This window comes from Egretta garzetta, unplaced genomic scaffold, assembly GCF_000687185.1.
Source record: "Egretta garzetta isolate BGI_Z169 unplaced genomic scaffold, ASM68718v1 scaffold46, whole genome shotgun sequence".
In the NCBI taxonomy this organism is placed as follows: domain Eukaryota; kingdom Metazoa; phylum Chordata; class Aves; order Pelecaniformes; family Ardeidae; genus Egretta; species Egretta garzetta.
This window is the reverse complement of record NW_009260268.1, coordinates 9,591,413-9,609,934: the sequence shown is the minus strand read 5'-3', so window position 1 is coordinate 9,609,934 and position 18,522 is coordinate 9,591,413. Positions and strand designations below refer to the sequence as shown.

Genomic DNA, 18,522 nt, shown 5'->3' with positions numbered 1-18,522 from the left:
GAAAGAGGCTACACGTTCTGGAAATGACTTAGGAAGAAGATAAAGAAAGCACAGATAGAAAGCTGGGGGGGCATCACTCTTAAAACTCAAAAAAAATCGCTAGGTTAGATGGGAATATGAAAAAGTTGGGAAAGAACCAGTCATTTTTAATAAAGCACAGTCCCGTATTTTGAGAAGAATTTTTCTGCAGGCTGCACCCTAAATATGCAGTAGCCTTCTTTATCTGGCTGACACCGGAGACATGAATTTAACTAGTTAAATGTGCTCAGATAACAAGAGTTTTGCATGTAAGTGCTGCTTTCTAATAGACATGCCCTTCGCTGAGATAATGAGTGATTTGGATAAAAGATGGACATACAGTATCGACTTTGAAGATACAATCTTCATTAGGGAATTCTGCAAACTGAAACTAAATTACTCTTCTAATAATTGCACATGTCCGAGAACATTTTGGTAGATAAGTGCAGCAGTAACAGCTGAAAGCTGTTAAACGCTTTGGCTGCTAAAAATGTGATCTACAGGACATCCACGTAAACTTACAGACTCGTATCATTCATGCCAATCAAAAAGAGGCAATAATGTAAAACATTTTGGTGTTGCTTTGGGTATTTTCATTGGTAAAGGTTAGGAGTTCCCTGCAGAAGTGAAGATGTTACTATTGCTCAGGTTCATTACACTGAGGCTTTTAGAGACCCTGGTTATGGTTCTGACTGTATTTTCCTTGCATCTGCACAGCCCTGTGCCCACCCAGATTACCAGTGCAGCGCAGGCACAGTAATGCTGGTACATACAGTGTGCTTTATCCGTAGGTGGGCAGTAGCTGTTTTTCCTGACAGCCACCAGCCTGGACTCCCAAGCATCCGGAAAAGCGGCCGGTTACTGCAAAAATACAGGAAAAGGCATATCCCATATGCTTGTCATATGGTGAGTGGGATCTGACCACGCCGTACAGGAAATCCTATACAATACAAGCAGCCCAGCAGCCCTGCACTAGCCAAGGGGCCTTGGGAGGGGGGTAGGGAAGGGGATGGCTGAGCCTGGGTCACCGACCCATGAGCTCAGACTTTGGGGTGGCACTGGCCCTGCCTCCTCGGGGTCCAGCCATATCAGTGCCCAAGCACACTTCTCCCAGAGCTGGCAGCTCATGCTGCTGCTCTCACTGATGTGAAAGAAGCTGCTCATATGCTTAAAATTAGCCCTGGAGCTGGGCCAGACTTCTCAGCACATTATGGGACGGAGCTGTTGACAGACAATCTTAACTCTCTCTCTTGTGAGAAGTTGGTACTCATGCCCAGCTGAGCTGCAGGACCAAGGTCTTGGCCTCACGTTATTGCTGAAGAGCCCATGGCGCTTTTCACGAGGATTAAGATGTCAGGCTCATCAGTCAGATCAGATGCCGATGCCAGTAAAACTGCATCCTCCCTAGGTGCCTGAACCAGTCTGCCTCACCCCAGCCCCAAGCAGCCAAACTTTAAAACAGTCTGGCACTCATTTGCTTTTAATACCGAAAAGTGGCCACATGATTGATACTGCTGGCTGCTATTGGAGTTTGCACGTTCTGCATTTGTAGGGTACGGATCCAAGTTGGGGAGTACAGCAGAGGCATTGGCAAAAAGCAAGGTACTTATCTGGTGGGATTGTGCCAGCAAGCAAGTAGTTGAGCAGAAAAATTAAACAGGGATACTATTTCATTGCGTTGGTTGGCAAATTTTTCTACTGCTATTAATTTGGGCAGAATAATGAGAGGAGAGGAGAGGAGAGAGGAGAGGAGAGGAGAGGAGAGGAGAGGAGAGGAGAGGAGAGGAGAGGAGAGGTGTTACGCTGACTCCATAGAATTACGCTCTGGTTAAGAAGGCCAGAGGAAGGAAGACAAAGTGCTTGGCCCCAACAGGACAGCAGCCTTTTCCCTTGATACCCTTTCAAATTCACAGATGATACAATGGGGTGCCGAGGCAGAGGTGCCGCATCAGGCAGCCCCTGGCCACAGCAAAAATTTTATGAGACGGTCTGAATTAGCAGTATGGAGCATGTTTCATTTCCTGGGCATTTTCTTATCTATACCTCACTTGGGTTTTTGATCTCTGGATGAGTGGGTCAGGAAGTGGCCTGAAGGCACCTCTTTTGCCTCATGAGTGGAAATTTTCTAATTATAGGGCTGCATCAACAGGCTCCCACTCTTGTCATGACACTTGGTGTTGTTTATGTTGTTTAAACAAGAGAGGGAAAGAACCCACCTCCCAAAAAACAGTGAAATAATGAGGGACAAAATGCACTCTTTTATCTCTTGTCAAGTGAGGTAAGTCTATTATCTGCCCCAGCCTGCGGCTGGGATCACCGTCTCCCCCAGAGCAGCGTTTTACAGGCTGATTAGTGTATAGCTTCCTGCAGTAAACTACCAGCAGGGACCAGAACACAGGAGGGGAAAGAGAAATTCAGGGACAAGATTTAAGCTCTGGCCTCAGTTTTTATTGCCTACACTGTATGTCAATACATATTTAACTGGTAATGCATGCATATTATATGTATGTGCACACAGAGAGACGCATGCAAACACAAAACAGCCTGCACGGGCCCCAGGAGTCACTGCTGACTTTGCACACAGAGTGAGGCTAAATCAGGAGGGATTGAACCAGCTGGCTTTGAAAAAAGGCACCCCTGGACTAGGCAGGTAGAAATACCAGACGAGTTTGTAGGACACTGCCAGAGCTGTGTAGAGCCATGGGCCTCAGGTTTGAAAAGCCCTGGAGTCAATGCAGTTGGAAAGACCTTTTGCTGCACTAAAAAGCAATTAGCTTTTAATGTTTTACCTTCTTGAAAAGTAATTATGCCACCTTGAATTTGTAGAAAGATTTCCTTTCATAATCTTGTTACTATTCTATTAGAAATGCCTGTTAAAAAATGGCTAGCTGTAAAGATACAACCATATAAATATATTTGTGGCAACAGGAAGAACCAGCTGCTCATTAGGTGTCTAATTTGTATGGCAGAACAGTGATATGACAGTAAATTTCTTACACCTCCAAATTGCTAATGCTCTATTACACATGCTAATGGAGATGTAGGAAGGGAACATACAGCTTTAATTTCTTTAAAATGAAAGCATCACCTGTGGTTTTGGGTGATAAAATACATGCCTGGCTGTTGGGTAAGATAATACCTCTGTCTGCGTAAACGTCAGGCTGAAATGGGGGAGAGAGTGCTCAGTAAAGATACAAGGTGCTAGAATTATAATTTTTAGGGGTTTCTAACCCTGTCACTACCGCCAGATGCATGGCTGAGTTGTGTAAAGCAGGGCAGAGCTTAAAGGTCATCAGGATCTAACAACTACGGATCTTTGAAAGTCTTGAAAATTAGATTCAGTGTCAGAGTACGGACTGTATGGAGTCCACAAGCGCTGTAATGGAAGGACTGCCACAAGTAAAGATGAGCAAGAATGTGGCATTATTATGTAAAAAAGCCTCCTGAAGGTGTCTCATCAATGGAAAGAAGTGACTTGAAAATTAACAGGGAGCATCTTGCAGCAAATCTCTGTCTGTATGAGCCAGTGCAAAGCGCACTCAAATCAGCACGGGTTTTGTGGATGTGGCTTCTGCGAAGGTTTAGCAGGAAGAGTTTTTTTTTCACTGAAACCAGGCTGATAATCAGCTTTTAGATTCTGGATGTGATTTTGTTAGATGCATTGATCTTGATCTGAAGATACACTTCAAATGAGCCTTTGTAATAGAAGTTAAAGAGCCCCAAACCCTGCTGCCTTTCATTTATTTATTTTTAGCATCATTATACGCTTTCTTTGCTCAGATGTAAATGTTTATTCCAGGTAAATAGTATAACCATGGAGAACCACAATGATGATACTGTATACATTAACTCTGTGCATTGGGCAACTCTGATTTACTTCAGGTGGTTCTGCGTCCTCTTTTCTGAGTCTATCACAAAAGCGAATTGCGTTGGTCTCCCAGCCTAAGGTGAGTTAACATTGCTCTCATTATCCAGCTGAAGCCAGCAGGCCACCAGGATTGTGGAGGAGACAGCCTGGGTGCAGACCTCGGGTCAGTCTCAGAGCTCTTAGCTCCCCAGGAGGCACTGAGAGGTTCTGCCTTGCAGAACGGAGATAAATGAAAAATTAGCAGCAAGATAATGGGGAAGATAAAGTTGCACAAAGCTTCTCCTTCAACATCTCAATGAACTTTAGCAACCACTGACCTTGAACTAGTCAGGCAGGCAAACCTTTCACGCATTCAGAAAGGAATTATAGACCATATGATCAGATGCTGTGAGAAGAGAAGTTCTCCTAGATAAACTATTTTCACTAGGAAGAGCTATTGCAGATACTGCAGCTCTGGCAGGTAGCCAGACTGGACATTTCCTTAAGGTTCATTCTTATTTGGTCCCAATCTTAAATTACCATTGGTATTTTTCATAAAGGACGAGTCTAGTATTTTTTTAAGCATATCATTTTCACCAGTAGATTTTCCTGATGCAGAAAATTTTCCAGACATCCTGACTTTTGCCAGCACCATACCAAGGATAAGCGTGCACTCCCAAGCATGGTGTGACACAGAGAAAGAAAATTTAACTCTAAAACGCTGCCAAGGCATGGTATTGACCTACCTTGCCATAGGATCATGCTCTCTCCCTGTGGCCACTCCAAACCGGAGCAAGTTACTCCTGTTCACTGCAGGCATAGCATGAGCATCAGCAGCTCCTGCAGAGCAGCCGGTATGCTGCTGTTATTGAGATAACCTGCCCATACTTGGCCCTCACTCACCTTAAATCAGAGAGAGCAGGTTCAAGGAAAATAATTTTCCCAAATTCTTTTTTTTTTTCTTTTAATTTCCTGAGAAGCAGGGCAAGCTAGCTCAGGGCAGTCAGGGCACAGGACTGCAGCTCAGGGATCTCACCTCCATGCATGCTTGGGTGTACAACTCTGCCTGCAAACCAGGAGCAGTGGTGCGCAACAAGCTCTGTGAAAAAGGACCTTCGGATCTAGACACCTGGGTGGCAGCAGGAGAACAGTGAGCTGTTCAATCATTTTAATGTTTCTTACTTTGATATGATATGAACCTTTTCAAGAAAATAACTGCTGAGCGAGTGCAGGGGCTGATGAGAGAAATCACAATGATCCCTTCAGCAACATCTGAAATGAGAACTGGACAATACACTTGGCGGAGGAAAGTTTGGTGGTGGTACAGAAGCATCTCCAAAGGGTCCTTAAAAGGAATCAATTCAGAAGAGGATAAAAGCCTAGTTTCATCAAGGCAGAAGAGAAAGGAGGAACTGCAGGGAAGGGATCACCTGTGGGGACCAAGAGGTGAAGATGCAATCCAGCCCAAACAGAGAATCCTGAATCACGATGAACGGAAAAGGGCAAACACTACCTTTTTACCCTCTCTCACATACAAAACAGAAGAGGAAAGAAGGGAAAAAAATAGATCCATCAGTTTTAAAACATAATAATTTCATTTTAAAACTCAGTATAACATGAATTTAAGTTAAGTTGCACCTGTTGTTTGGGTGTTTTTTCCCCAATGGATTGAGGAAATGATTGGTGATTTGACTTACAGCAACAATGGGGACTTTCAGAAAATGAGAAAAACCTATACTACCCGCCAACCCAGCCCTTGCTAATGGAGAGGAGTAGGAGAAAGTGTCTGGAAGAAAGCTGGTCTAAAGCCATCAGGAAAATGTATGTGTTCCTATGGAACCATTCTTAGCAACACCCCATTTAACAGGTTCCTGCCCAATAATAAAGTTCCTTAGAATCATAGAATCGTGGAATAGTTTAGGTTGGAAAAGACCTTTAAGATCAAGTCCAACCGTTAACCTAACACTGCCATCCCACCACTAAAAAATGTTCCTTATTACATCCTTGTCCTGCACAAGGCCAGTAAAGGACTTCATGGCTCTCTGGGGTGCATCCCTGAATTATCTGCCTTCTTCATAGAGAATACACATTTATTCCAAATGTGAAATTTTATCAGCCTTGTAATGCAGAGGTGGATGCCTTTCTAACCTAGTGAGTAGAAGAGACTGAATTATATCAGGTTATACTTGAAAAACTGCCCTCACTTGCAAAGTATCTGGGAATGCAAAAAGACAGCTGAGAATGAGACTTTCCTTACCTAGCTCCTCCTAAAATGAGAGAGGGTGGCAGCAGAGCTAGAAAGGTTCATTTCAATTCATGCATTCACAGCACAAAGCCTCTGCATGTGATAACTGTGCCTCATATTTAAGTGTGTAAGCCATAGCATGGCACCGGGTGGGAGAAGACAAGATTAGCGGGAGGCTTTCCTCAGTTGGACTCATTCATCATGGCTCTGGCAAAATGAAGAGTCCATAGCATGTAACTCAGTGTCTTTTTGGGACATAAAAAAGGTCAGGGCTCACTGTGATAATCCAAGGTGGATGGTTAACTTTGGCTTTCCAGGGTTGGGAATGCAAGCTCTTCGCTTGCGCCTGCATAGAGAGACTCCTTTTTCACCAAGTAATTCTGCAGACAGCTATGACTCAAACATTGTGTTTCCCCAGCAGAGATATAGACTTTTATCTGGGAAAGTGCAAAGGAAACAGGCTTTTCTCACATGGCTATGTTCTGTCTTCAACCCTAGCCAGGGGCTGGTCCCAAAACTCAAGTGCCACAGCACAACGTGGAATGAACTTTACTCAGGGATTATTTGTTTTTTGTGCGTACATTCCTCATGTTCTCTAACCATTTTCCACAGGGACAATTATTTCCCAGTGAACAGGGAATCTATCTTTAAAAATACCTAACAACATGTCTTGCTCAGGGGAAACGTTAATGTACCTGAAGTCTGGCCAGCTACACTCTGTACCTCATTAAATGACGGCTTTATGCCATTTTTCTTAGAGGAACAATTTACTGGTGTAACCGGCTGGTTCAATACATGCTGTAGAGCTCAAAAAAACCGCATATTTTTTGTTTCATGGCCACTAGGTATCAGAGCACACTGATGTGGGTTTATGCCATGAGGACCATGGAGCCCACCACAGCAGCCGAAGCTTGAGCCAGAATCCTCAGCTCAGCACAGGGACTAAAAATATTGCACTTTAGATAGTTCTACTTGATGAATAATAAAAAAGTAAAAAAAATGAGGAGAGTTAAAAAGTGAGGAGAGGTCTTGCATCCCTTGGTATCTGCAACCCATCTTCTTCCTGCTCCATGTGCTGGCTGCTACTTCATGAGGCTCCATGGAGAGGGTGTTTGCCTGCCAGGATTTTGCAGCTTGCTGCCTATGGTGGAAAACCTACACCCCAACATATAGTTTGATGTCAAATCCACAGAAATGGATTCAGAAATGCCTATTTTTTTTCTACCCAGGTGCTTACATTGGCAACCATCAAGGTTGCTGTTAAGTGTCGTTGGCTGCTTAACAATACAGTTTCATCTCTGTGTCACACTCAGTTTGGATTAGAAACTGGCAGTGTTTTCTCAAGAAAATGCTCCAAATCTCCATTGGGATTTCTGCTTTTTTGCATTTTATGTAAACTGCACTTATGCTTGGACCTGATGATGGGAAGTGTACAGGATCCTTCTCTTTTTAAAACAGGACTAATTTAAGTCCAGCAGGAAGAGCTTAACCATGGAAGAATCTATATTTAGAGTATTTTCCTTTTGTGTACAGCTGAGCGTATTTCCAGATCCCTTGAGTGTCCATCATGCTGTGGACAAATACAAAACAAATCCCACCTTGAAAGTCATTCCAAAGGCAGAAGGAAGGGAAGAAAAGAATAATTGCCTCCAATGATCACAAAACCAAGGAAGAAGTCTCTTCCTTCCTCTGAATGCAAATATACCTTGTTTGACAGCACAGTTGTTGACCTGCTTTCAATATTTTGTTGTGAGTTTTAAAACTAGCCCATAGAAACAGAGAAACATTGAGGAATTTTGGTTAGAAGGGGCCTCTGCTGATCGTCTAGTCCCCCGCTCAAAGCATGGCCAGCTCCTAAGTTAGATCTAACATAACAGTTAGATTAGGTTGCTCAGCGCCTTGTCTAGTCCAGTTTTTAATATCTTCAAGGACAGAGACTACATGGCCTTTCTGGCCAACTCGTTCAAGTGCCTGGTTAGCCACATTAGTGAAAAATTGAAAAGTTGCTTGAACTAAGTATATCAAAGACAGACTGATTTAAAGATAAATAAACCATTTGGTGCCATATGAAAAATAAGAGGTTTTTACCTCCTCAAGAATGTATCAATGCCAAAGACCTCAAATGGGAAATTTAGCATTGTCAGCAGCACAGAGCTATAACTTTTATAATTAAAAAAAAAAAAAAAAAAGATTAATTCAGCACATACTCATGTTTCTGTTCTTCTTGACCACTCTTTCTTTTGATCCAGTCAAATACTTGTAGAAAATTAAATTTACGGTCTCCAGAGGTAATATTTTGAAGGTCAAAAGCACATTAACAATTCTTCCTCTCCTCTTTAACAGAAGAGCTTCAGGATGTGATATTCCAGAAAAACCAAACAGTTCAATTTTTGCTTAACTGAAATTAGTTCAATTTTAACTTCTGACTTCTATCCTAGTTTTTGTGGTTATAGTTTTCCAGATGGATTTTCCTTGTATTTACTGTACATTATTTCTCAGTGCTGTGATGAATAATAAAAACTATACTTACTTTTGCAACAAACAGTAAGACACAGCAGAATAAGCGTAATCTTTAGACAGACTTATTTCCAACTGCCATGAGTCCTTGACAATCAGCCAAGCATAGAGTAACATGGTGAAACAGCACCAAAGCTGTGAACACGTGAAATTTGGAGGGAAAAACGTAATCATGCACTGATCTCTAGCTGGGTCATAAGAGGTGTCATTTAGAAATTCAAGGAATCTCATAGTGGAGATGGCATAAAAGATAAGGTCACATCCACTTCAAGGCGACCTGATTGAGAGGTTAAATGTCATCTTTCACACAATCTTGTAATTCAACCAGTCTTCTATCATCATTTTTGAGCTATTTTTACTTGCACAGTCCTAGCACTCTGGTTTTCATATACCATGACACAAGTGTGACCTTCAGGCTCCTCACACTGTTTTGGAGATTTCTGGAAAAGAATTAACTCTTTTCTTTGCAAGAAGATGTAGAGCATGGTACAGCTGAACAGGATCACAGAATCTTATCTCCATTGTTAGAGACAAAATAACCTGTCATTAGTAACTGCAAAGAAAATAAGCTCTTCTGTAAGCAGTGCAGATCCCTTGCCTACCAATTTACACATATAGAAATAATGCTTTAGGAAGGAAAAGTGCCATGAAAAGCAATTGAATTATGCTATTGCCAAGGAAAGAAAAATCCTTATGTAGCAGACACAGGTTGAAGACTGCTGATGGACCGCTAGCACCGTTCACACACGGTCCGTTTTGATATGTTTCTCGAGTTCAGGATTTCAGAAGCAAACACCTGGCACAACGATGTGCACAGCATCTGGGACCGCTGGCAGTTGCAGGCGATCGCACGGTGCCTGCAGCCATCAGAAGCAAGCACCCAGCTCCATGCCTTGTGCTCGGCGTGGTACACGCTGCTGGATGGAGGAACAGTTGATCTTAGCATTACTGCAATTATGTCAGAAAGCACACATGCTAATTAAGTACATGCTTAATGGGCATAGTTAATAAGACACTGAAAAATGTCTGACAATTTGCACAGATAACAACAAGTTCAGGCTGAGTAAGCAACTGAACTACTCTTTCTAAAGGGATAGAGTGTAAAGGGTCGAAATGGCTTAAATCCTCCTCCAGCTAGGTACCATACAAACAAATAAGAGAAAGAGATTCCCTCTCCTGAGTTCATCACCTTGAGCAGCCCCTTGCCAATAACAGTATCATTTACAGCTGAGACTTGGCCACGTTTTCGGTGTTAATAAGCAGGGAAGCACTGCTTTGTATTAGCTGAATATTGGGAGAAGTATAGAAGTCGGCACTTCAGAGAAAAGTTCTGGCAAATGAAATGTAAAGGAACAGCTTATAATACAGAGCCCAGCCCTCACTGAAAACCACCTAAAATCGTACTAGGTTATGGTATGACTGACTGATAGTCCAGGGAGAACAGGCACTGCAAAAGAGAGCAAGGAGCAGCACAGAGCATGGCATTTAAGTAATTAAAAAAAAAAAAAAATTGCAAAGAGGGGGTTTATTTCAGAGCAAAGATAGTATAATTTTCTTCTTCTGTTAAACTCTTAGGTATTATTACAGAAAGGATTGGCAGGAGAAGGAAAAATCCAGAAGTCACTTTCAGGAGACACCTGCCTGTGCAGCAGGTGAGGAAGGAAGCAGCTCAGGAGCACCCAGCCCTGAGAGCATGGTGGGGGGCTCACTCCTTGCTCACCCCTACCTCACTCCTCACCTCACCACCACCCCAGGCACTGCAGACCTGCCCCTCTTCTCAGGTCACATCCCCATGCTGGCATGTCCCCCTGCCTGAACTGCTTGGGGCATCACCCAGGGAAAAATCACTGCAAGAATGGGCAGTACATCTCCACCTATGCTGTAACTCATGTCATGTCGTGAGTGAAAAGCCCCAGTGGTGGAACAAAACTAGAGAATGAAACTTCAAGTAAATGGCAATACATTTGCTCTGTTTTCATATCACCCTGCTACTTCTGTCCAGACCTTGTGCTCCATCTACTATTCTCTCTCTCATTTTAAATAGGCAACTGGGCAGATCCCAAGGTCAACACTGCTGACCCCCAAACTAATTTTTCCTTTGGACTCGGGAAACTTATGTTGCTTGGGTCTCTAGCACTCTCTGCTAGGGCTGTCCTAGCCATTGACCACCCAGCTCCATGCTCCATATTCAGTACAGTATTCACTGCCAGATGGAGACACAGGTAATTTGTCTTAGCATCACTGCAATCAAGTAATAAAGCAGAGTCCCGTACAGGAGAGCTGGTGTACTGGCATTGAAGTTCAATCAGAAGAAGGACATGAGAGATATATCTCTTCAGTAAAAAATACACTCAATGCCCCATGAAATCAAGGCATCTGAGGTGCATCTTTATCATAAGCAGTAGATTTCCTCATTCCTTTAGTCCTACGTCAAATTCACTGCTCCAGCTGTCACCATTTAATATTTTTAGGAAATATTTTATGGAATACAAGCACACAAATACGGTCAGACAGAGCATTACTCTCTAGCGCCACAAAAGCCTTCAGCTAAGATAAAGCCAGAGAGGTCCATCGAGCAGATGATCTGCCTTGCAGCTTAGGCGTTCAGGCTGTGACTGCAAGGAGACGACGCGGGGATGGTTATGTTACAGAAGTACCGTGTGAAAAACACAAAGTGTCACAAGTAGTCTGGAGAGTGATTTTTACGCTCGTCAGCTTAATGACAAGCAAAGGCCATTAGATGCACTCTAAAAATTCCTCCCTGCTATTTGCGGGTCCCCACAGCGTGCCGTAGACACGCGCTGAAGACACGCCGTGTCGTGAAATCCTGCCGCTCTCAGAAGGTGGAATCAATTAGCACATAAGATGTGTACTTAGGGAGAAAAAGCCTTGCTGCGAACACCCGACAAGAGAGGTATCAGCTGGGCTGTTTGCTCACATGGAGCCTGTTAGTTACACAAACAGGGGGAAAGAAGATAGTATTACAGGTGAAATCCTGCAGTTCTCCTAATTGAAAGTGAATTTGTTTCCCTTCCTGTTTTTCCTGCTCACCCCTACTATTTGACTGTGGCATGTATGCTGCTTGAATGCCAGTTTTCTCCCTCCCATTCAGCATTTTCTAACTGATTTTCGCTCAAAAAAATTGCTAAAGGAATATTTTGACTTGTCTTGGGAGCAACACCCAGGGAAGCTGCCTTTGATGCAGATGAGGGCTGTACTGAGAAAGAGCTGGGGAAAAGAAGCCCTGAGAAATCAGATCAAAAATGGCAATTTGGGCAAGAAAAGCATGCTTTTTCAATTTTCATTTTCCAATAATCTTTGACCTTCCCATTTACATTTATCTTCTTGAGTTTAAGAAGGCAGCAGTGTTACCAATACTGAAAAAGTAAAGCCTCTGGAGTATTGACCTCTGGGGAGGGAAGGCTTGCTTTACTCAGATATAGCATAGCCTATACAGTGAACATTCACCTTAATGCAAATCTGAGGAATTAAAGTCTCTTCTCTACCAGAGGATCTTGTGATGAACAGATATTAATTCCCGCTGTCTGACTTGCTGACGCTCTGGAGCACTACTCAATCCCCATGAGTAGCGAGACGTGAAGTCAGGATTAAATTCTTTTTCTTATTCGGAAGGATGGAGTCCATGGGCAAGGAGAGATAATCTTGGCCTTAATGGGGAACAGTGGTGTTCCACTTCTCCAGACTGCTGTCTTTCATACTTCCTAAATCTGAGGAGCTGACAGTCAATACACCGGGTGCAATCTCTGCCCTGCTGCCAAGCGACACGGGTGCTGAGTGGAGGTGGTGCATGGCAAGAGCTGAAACAGAGAGAGTTCAGTGGGGAAAGGCTCTTCTGAGATCTTGGCAATAAATCCTAGATCAAATTTTCAGATCATGACTACTTTTCAAAAGATCTATAATTTGAAAAAATGTGCAAGATTTTCTCAGGACCAAGATACATCTTAAATTTAATTTTTTAAGCTAGGAGCAATAGTTTTCCAAGCAAAACCCTACCATTTTAAGATTGGAAAGCAGAATATTCTGATCTCTTAGCCTTGAAAACAACTGAACTCTTTCTAGCCACACCATTTTTTTAAAAGTACCCTGAAGTGGACTTCATGAGCAATGAGCAGTAACAATTCAAAGGGCTGACATCTGCAATAAGAAATAGCAACTAACTTTAATAATACCTAGTAGTACCAAGCAAATAAAACTGTATTGCTCTAACTTGTAAAAGTCTGGGAAAAAGTATGGTGGAGAATCCTGAAATGCTTCCCTGACCGCAGAAATACAAAGACTAGTAGTTTGCTTGCATTTTTTTCTGTAAAACTATACAAAGCCTGCCATAATTTGAAAACTCCACAGGATTTTTTTCTCTGAGTTATCAGCATAAGTGACATTGACCTTAATATCACTGCATTTAAGCTTCTATCTCTTGGGCAGCAAGGGGGAAGAGCAGAGTCTCTTGAACAGAAACCAAGAATTGAAAAATTCAACGCAAAAGAATACATTGAAGAATACTTTAAATGGGGAATTTATAACACAAGCTCTTTTTATCCCTTCAGCTCTGTAACATATAGATATTCTGAGACTCGAGTGAAATCAAACTGAAGATAGGGGGCATAAGATGCACGCTCCTTTACACAGGCTAAATGCACAAAATATTTAGGCTCTTGAAGGAACAGGATGGGTTAAAAATGGAATCTATTAAAATCTGAGTTACCTGCAAGGACTGGGATTGAACTGCACAGAGTCTGGCTGAGAGCTGAAAATGGAGTGGGAAAATGCTGAGATTTTTTTTGTTCTGTTTTGCTTTGTTTGGGACAGTGGGGATGGGCTGCTTATGTCTAAATGAGTGCCTAAAAAAAGCGGTAGAAAGGAGGGACCAACCAAAACCACCAAAACACAGACCAACAGTTTGGGTCAGAAGAGGGATCGCTAATTGTACATATTGTTTTTCCCTGAAATGAGGAACACCCTCTGCCAATCTGAAAACTCTTGTTGCTCTGCAGGGTACAGACTCCAAAGAAGGAATTACCTGCAAGCAGCCAAAGTTCAAGTCTACCCGCAGTAAATAAAATTTCAGCTAATTACTCTGCTATAAACATATTTTCTTTTTCTGACAGATCATAGGTTTTGGAAAATTTGGAAGAAAGACTTCCCCTTCCTCCCAGAGCTTTGAAGCCGTATTGTCCACTTGATGAAAATACGAAAATATGAGCTGTGTTCTTCATATGACAATGCAGGAGGAAAAAAAGGGGAAATGAAAAAAATAATATCAACTCAGCACCATCATTTCAGAACATTTTGACATATTTTATTATTTCCTCTTAACTGCCCCCTCCTTCTTATCTCATGTACGGGCCCATCTACAGTAATGTTTTAAATGAAAAGCTTTTTAGTGAGCCAACTGCACCTTTCTCGAGGGAGTTTCCACTGAAATTCCTGATAACACCAAACAATGGAACTTTTTTCAAAGCCTTACAAAGCATAATGAAAATGACATAAATTATCATTTAGAAATTTCATCCCTTTGAATACATTTTTCCTTCATTATTCATAACATTTTTTCTAGAAAAACAAGGCATGATAGACCTTCTCACTGAGTAACTTAATTATGCCAAAATATTAGCAGTAGAAGTGGGCTCCCTCAATTACTACTGTTCTGTATTTCTGTTTTAAATTGCTTTTTATAAAACAAGCATTTAGGGAGTCGAGTGACTTGGGAGCCAAAGCTTTCCAAGTCTTTACAGCAACCAATTAATACTGTAGCAGAGAGGACACAGATTAAGTTGGTGCAGGCTTGACTCAGCTGTCCATAAATTGCATTTAGTACTACTGGAGATGCCCTGGGGTATCCCACTAGTCTCCTCCAGGAAGGAGTAAGTCTTTTGAAGACCGTCTGCCATAGCTGTCCACCCATGGGGATGCCCTGGGTACCCCAAGGCATTTCAAATGGTACCTTATACCTGAGCACAGGAAACTCAGACAAGCCCTTAGTGTCCACTTTAAGAGCATTGTATTATGCAGACAAAGCCATAGAGAAGGAATATGTTTTAATCTGGAGCCTGATTTTTAAGACCTCAAAACTGTTAGACTTTGTCATTATGAATACAGAAGATTAAACTGATAGGGAAACTGGTGCCAAAGTACTATGGTAATATTCCTCCTATGGATTTATGGATATTTGGAAATGTATGTCAATAACAAATCGACCTCCAAAATATAAATCCCGAGCCCCATCCATGCAGGTAAATCAATGTGTGGAACAAACTTGTGCTAACTTTCTTCATTTAGGCAGATAGGAGGTGGAGGGGTGTAGTTGCTCTAAGCCATTCCTAGCATTCCCTCAAAGCCATGCTGTGTGTCAGGGATGCAGCTGGAAGCCCAGGGGAAATAAAGGGCAGACCCACCCACACCAAAGGACACTGTGAGGCATACCTTCACCTGGTGGAAAAGACAGAGTCCTTGCCATGTTTTAGCTTATTCACTGCCTAATTTAGGCACCTAACTTACCTACATGGTGGTAAAATCCAGTCCTTCCAATGTGGATAGATACTTCATTTAAATTGTACGTGTGAAGGTGGAGGGGGTGACTTCACCCTTTGAAAGTAAGCTCTTAAATTCACTATAAAGGCCATGGCAGGAGGAAGGTGTCTTCAATGATCCCCGGAAGCAGATCTTGTCCAGTGAACCGGACCTCTCACCTGTACAGGGAGAGCATGCCTGCCCAAATGATGATCTGCTCAGGTCAGGTTTGGTGTCCATCCCTCTGCTGGGGTGGCCCCGAGAGGGGAGGCATGAGCCGGGGGATCCCCCTGGCCAGAGGAAGAGGACTCATCCCTGAAGGGCTGCTGCAGGCTGCCCTCGCCCTGGCTGCTCAGCAGGCGGATGGACGTCTGCATGTCCCGGTCGGATGCAGGCAGAAGTGCCCCTCCAGACTGGGGCAGACATGGACCCCACTTTTGGGGGGTTGTCTAGCAATTTGATCATTGCAGAAAGGGAGACAGGCCTAAAAGTGTGGGTATGGGTTGCTAACACTATGCTTATAATTTCTGTCTTCAGTAGAGAGATTAGCCAGTCCGAGAAAGCAGGATCAGTGTGAGATTTAGGCAGACCAAATCCTATCCCAGGTTTTATGATATTTTGATTTCTTTAGTCTCCTGCCAGGCCAATACACAGATCTGCAGGAATCCCTCTTCCTCCAGCTTCACACATGCTCACAAGTGCCAAAATTAACAAATCAAGATTGCGTTTAATTCCAGATGAGCACATCTGAATTGCTCCATCTTATGATAATATTTTGCATCTTATTCAGAAGAAATGCTTGCATACTTAAACAGCTAAGCAAAACATTTCAAAATCAGTTTCTAGGTCGCATCTCTGCTCCTGAATCCAAGACTATGCGTGAGTCCTCCCCCTCTCTCCACTTGGAAGAAAGTGACTGCAGGTCTCTCGTGGGTGAGATGTGGGCATCATGGCGCTGCCAGGACTGGGACCCTTCCAGCCCCTTCCAGCTGTGGGCGCTGGTGGAAGTGTGGTGGTGAAAGCTGGGGTACTGGGGCGGGGGGGAGCTGAGCACCACACTCCCGGGCATTGGGGCTGGCGATCCCATTAAGCCATAGGCCCCCCCGTCATTTACGGACTGCAGTCCTGGGGCTCAGCCGCAGCTGCACAGGAAAGCTGCAGCAGAGAAGGTTATTGCACACACGGAGCCTGTGCTCAAGGATAATTTCCTAACCGTTGCACCCTTCTTTATTGTTTTTAGTGCTTCTTCATCATGAAGATCTTCTGTCTTTCAAAGGCAGGCGCAGCATGGCGGGGTCTCTCCAGGGATAACACAGGACGGCTCTTGCCGAAGCTCAGACCTGACCTTCACTGGCTCTAAATCATTTCAGATGGATCTGAGAGGAAGACGTGGCAGTAATTCAAGAGGTTTGAGTTCTTGGTTGCCGAGTCCACTGAGTCTGAAAAACCACCCTTGAACATTTTGCTTAAACGCCCCCCACCCACCCCAGCCTTCCCTCTCCAACCATTGTGAAGGAATAGCAAAGCCGAAACTGCGGAGTTTCTTAAAAATAGTTCCCTTTTAGAGGGGACTATGAGAAATGCAAGGCAAATCACCAAGCGATGAAGACCTAAATCCCTAAGAGCTTATACATATGCATTAAAAAGAGTGGTTTAAATGTCAAAATAAATAAATATACAGCTGATTTTACACTGCAGGATTATGCTTTGGAGGGAAGGTTTTCCTCCTGTCTTACACAACAAAACTTCAAAAGAAAACTCCCTGTGAAACGCTACTGGGTTTCCGCAGTCATGTGAACGAAGGTTGGGCAGGACAAAGCTTATTTCTGTTTGAGGGAAAAGCTCCCATTTGGAAGGCTTGGAAAAGCAATTTCTGCTCTCAGTTTGCAAAGTGCAAACCAGGACAGTTTGTAACAACACAGAGCTCTTGAGATGCAGGGATCCATTTACATAAGTAAGGTAAGCAGGATTTGACCCAGCCCCGTGAGCCCTGCAGATAGCATTGTCCTGTCAATTTTCACTCCCTACAGCAATGAAGCCAGATAAATGGCTTCCTGCCATATGGCATCACCTTTTTTACAAGAGATCATGTGGAGATCATGTGGACATTGCCACTGGCCTCTAGGTGCTTCGGGAGGGAAGATCCCACTTTGCTTCACAACGTAAATTCCAAAACTTTTTCCCAATCTGCCGTGTACTATGAGTTCTCAGCTGAAATATGTGAAGATGACCTAGGTAAGGGTACCAGGAAAAAGAAGACTCATGTGTGCTAGCTGTGAGGTTCGGCATCTTCAGCCCTAGGACGGAGCTCTGCCTGTGATCTGTGTGATTGCTTGGGGTCATTAATGCCTCTTTTCGCTGGGCAAGGTTCTGTACATGGTATTCCAAGTCATTTGTGATTACTTCACTGAGAGCAGATACCAGTTTTGAACAGCACCTTTCACTGGAGGGCTCAGACCATGGCATGAACAAAGTTTAACGACAGAGTTTAGCCTGTTAGTCAGAGAAGACTGTCCTCTGTATTCCCCAAGCTGTGCTTTATCCATAGATGCTTCCCCTCATCCTCAACTGCCCTCAGCTATAGACTAGCTAGCTGTGATGGGTTTCGTGGTCATGTTACACCAAAGAAGGTTGGAGAAAATAAACGGTATTATTCAAACTTGACTCAAGGAATGAGCAAATTTCTAAGGAAAGCACTCCTCCCCTTTTATTTATAAAATAAAACTCCAGAGTCTCGCTCCTCAGGGAGGGATCGCTTTATATTCTCACTGTATGTAAAATTTACCCTGCCAAGAAGCAGCTGATAAACTCAAATCTCTCCTCACAGCGTGAGCTTCTTAATGCCTCTGCCTCATTTGTTCATCAGCACTTTATGAGAAAATAAACAAAAACAGGGTCTGTTTGCCCATTGTCATCAAGGGCATCTGAACGCTTCCTGCCGGGAGAGGTGGTTGTACCACCCTTGGAGCAGAGGCGATCGCATCTTTCTTCTGCCTCTGCATTTACAATGGCCAATCTACAAAGCCGGAATCCCAGGGAGCTTAATCAAAAGCCAGAAGACACCCCAGGGTATGTGTTATTGTCTAATAAGTGTAAGCAGTGCACGTTGTTAGCACCAGCATCAGGCTAGCGTCAGCGTTTCTGCATGCTCCGGCATCCCTTGGAGGAATCTTGCTGCTCTTGCAGGGCAGGAATTGTTACAGATGTACAAAGTGGGCTATCGCAATCATACAATGATTTTTAACATGGTAAAAATTAAAAGTAGAACCTCAGTGTTCCCCTCTGGTAACAGTTTTCTCTCTCACGTCAGTTTGGAAAGAACTTTTATGCTTTTTTCAGTTCAGCCTATCAGCTGCTGCAGCAAACC

At 43.3% G+C, this 18,522-nt stretch overlaps 1 protein-coding gene across 1 annotated transcript in view; it reads right to left on the bottom strand.

Moving 5' to 3' along the window:
- Positions 1–18,522, bottom strand: part of KDR (kinase insert domain receptor) — a 90,595-nt gene that overhangs the window by 54,508 nt on the left and 17,565 nt on the right. The window lies entirely within an intron of this gene.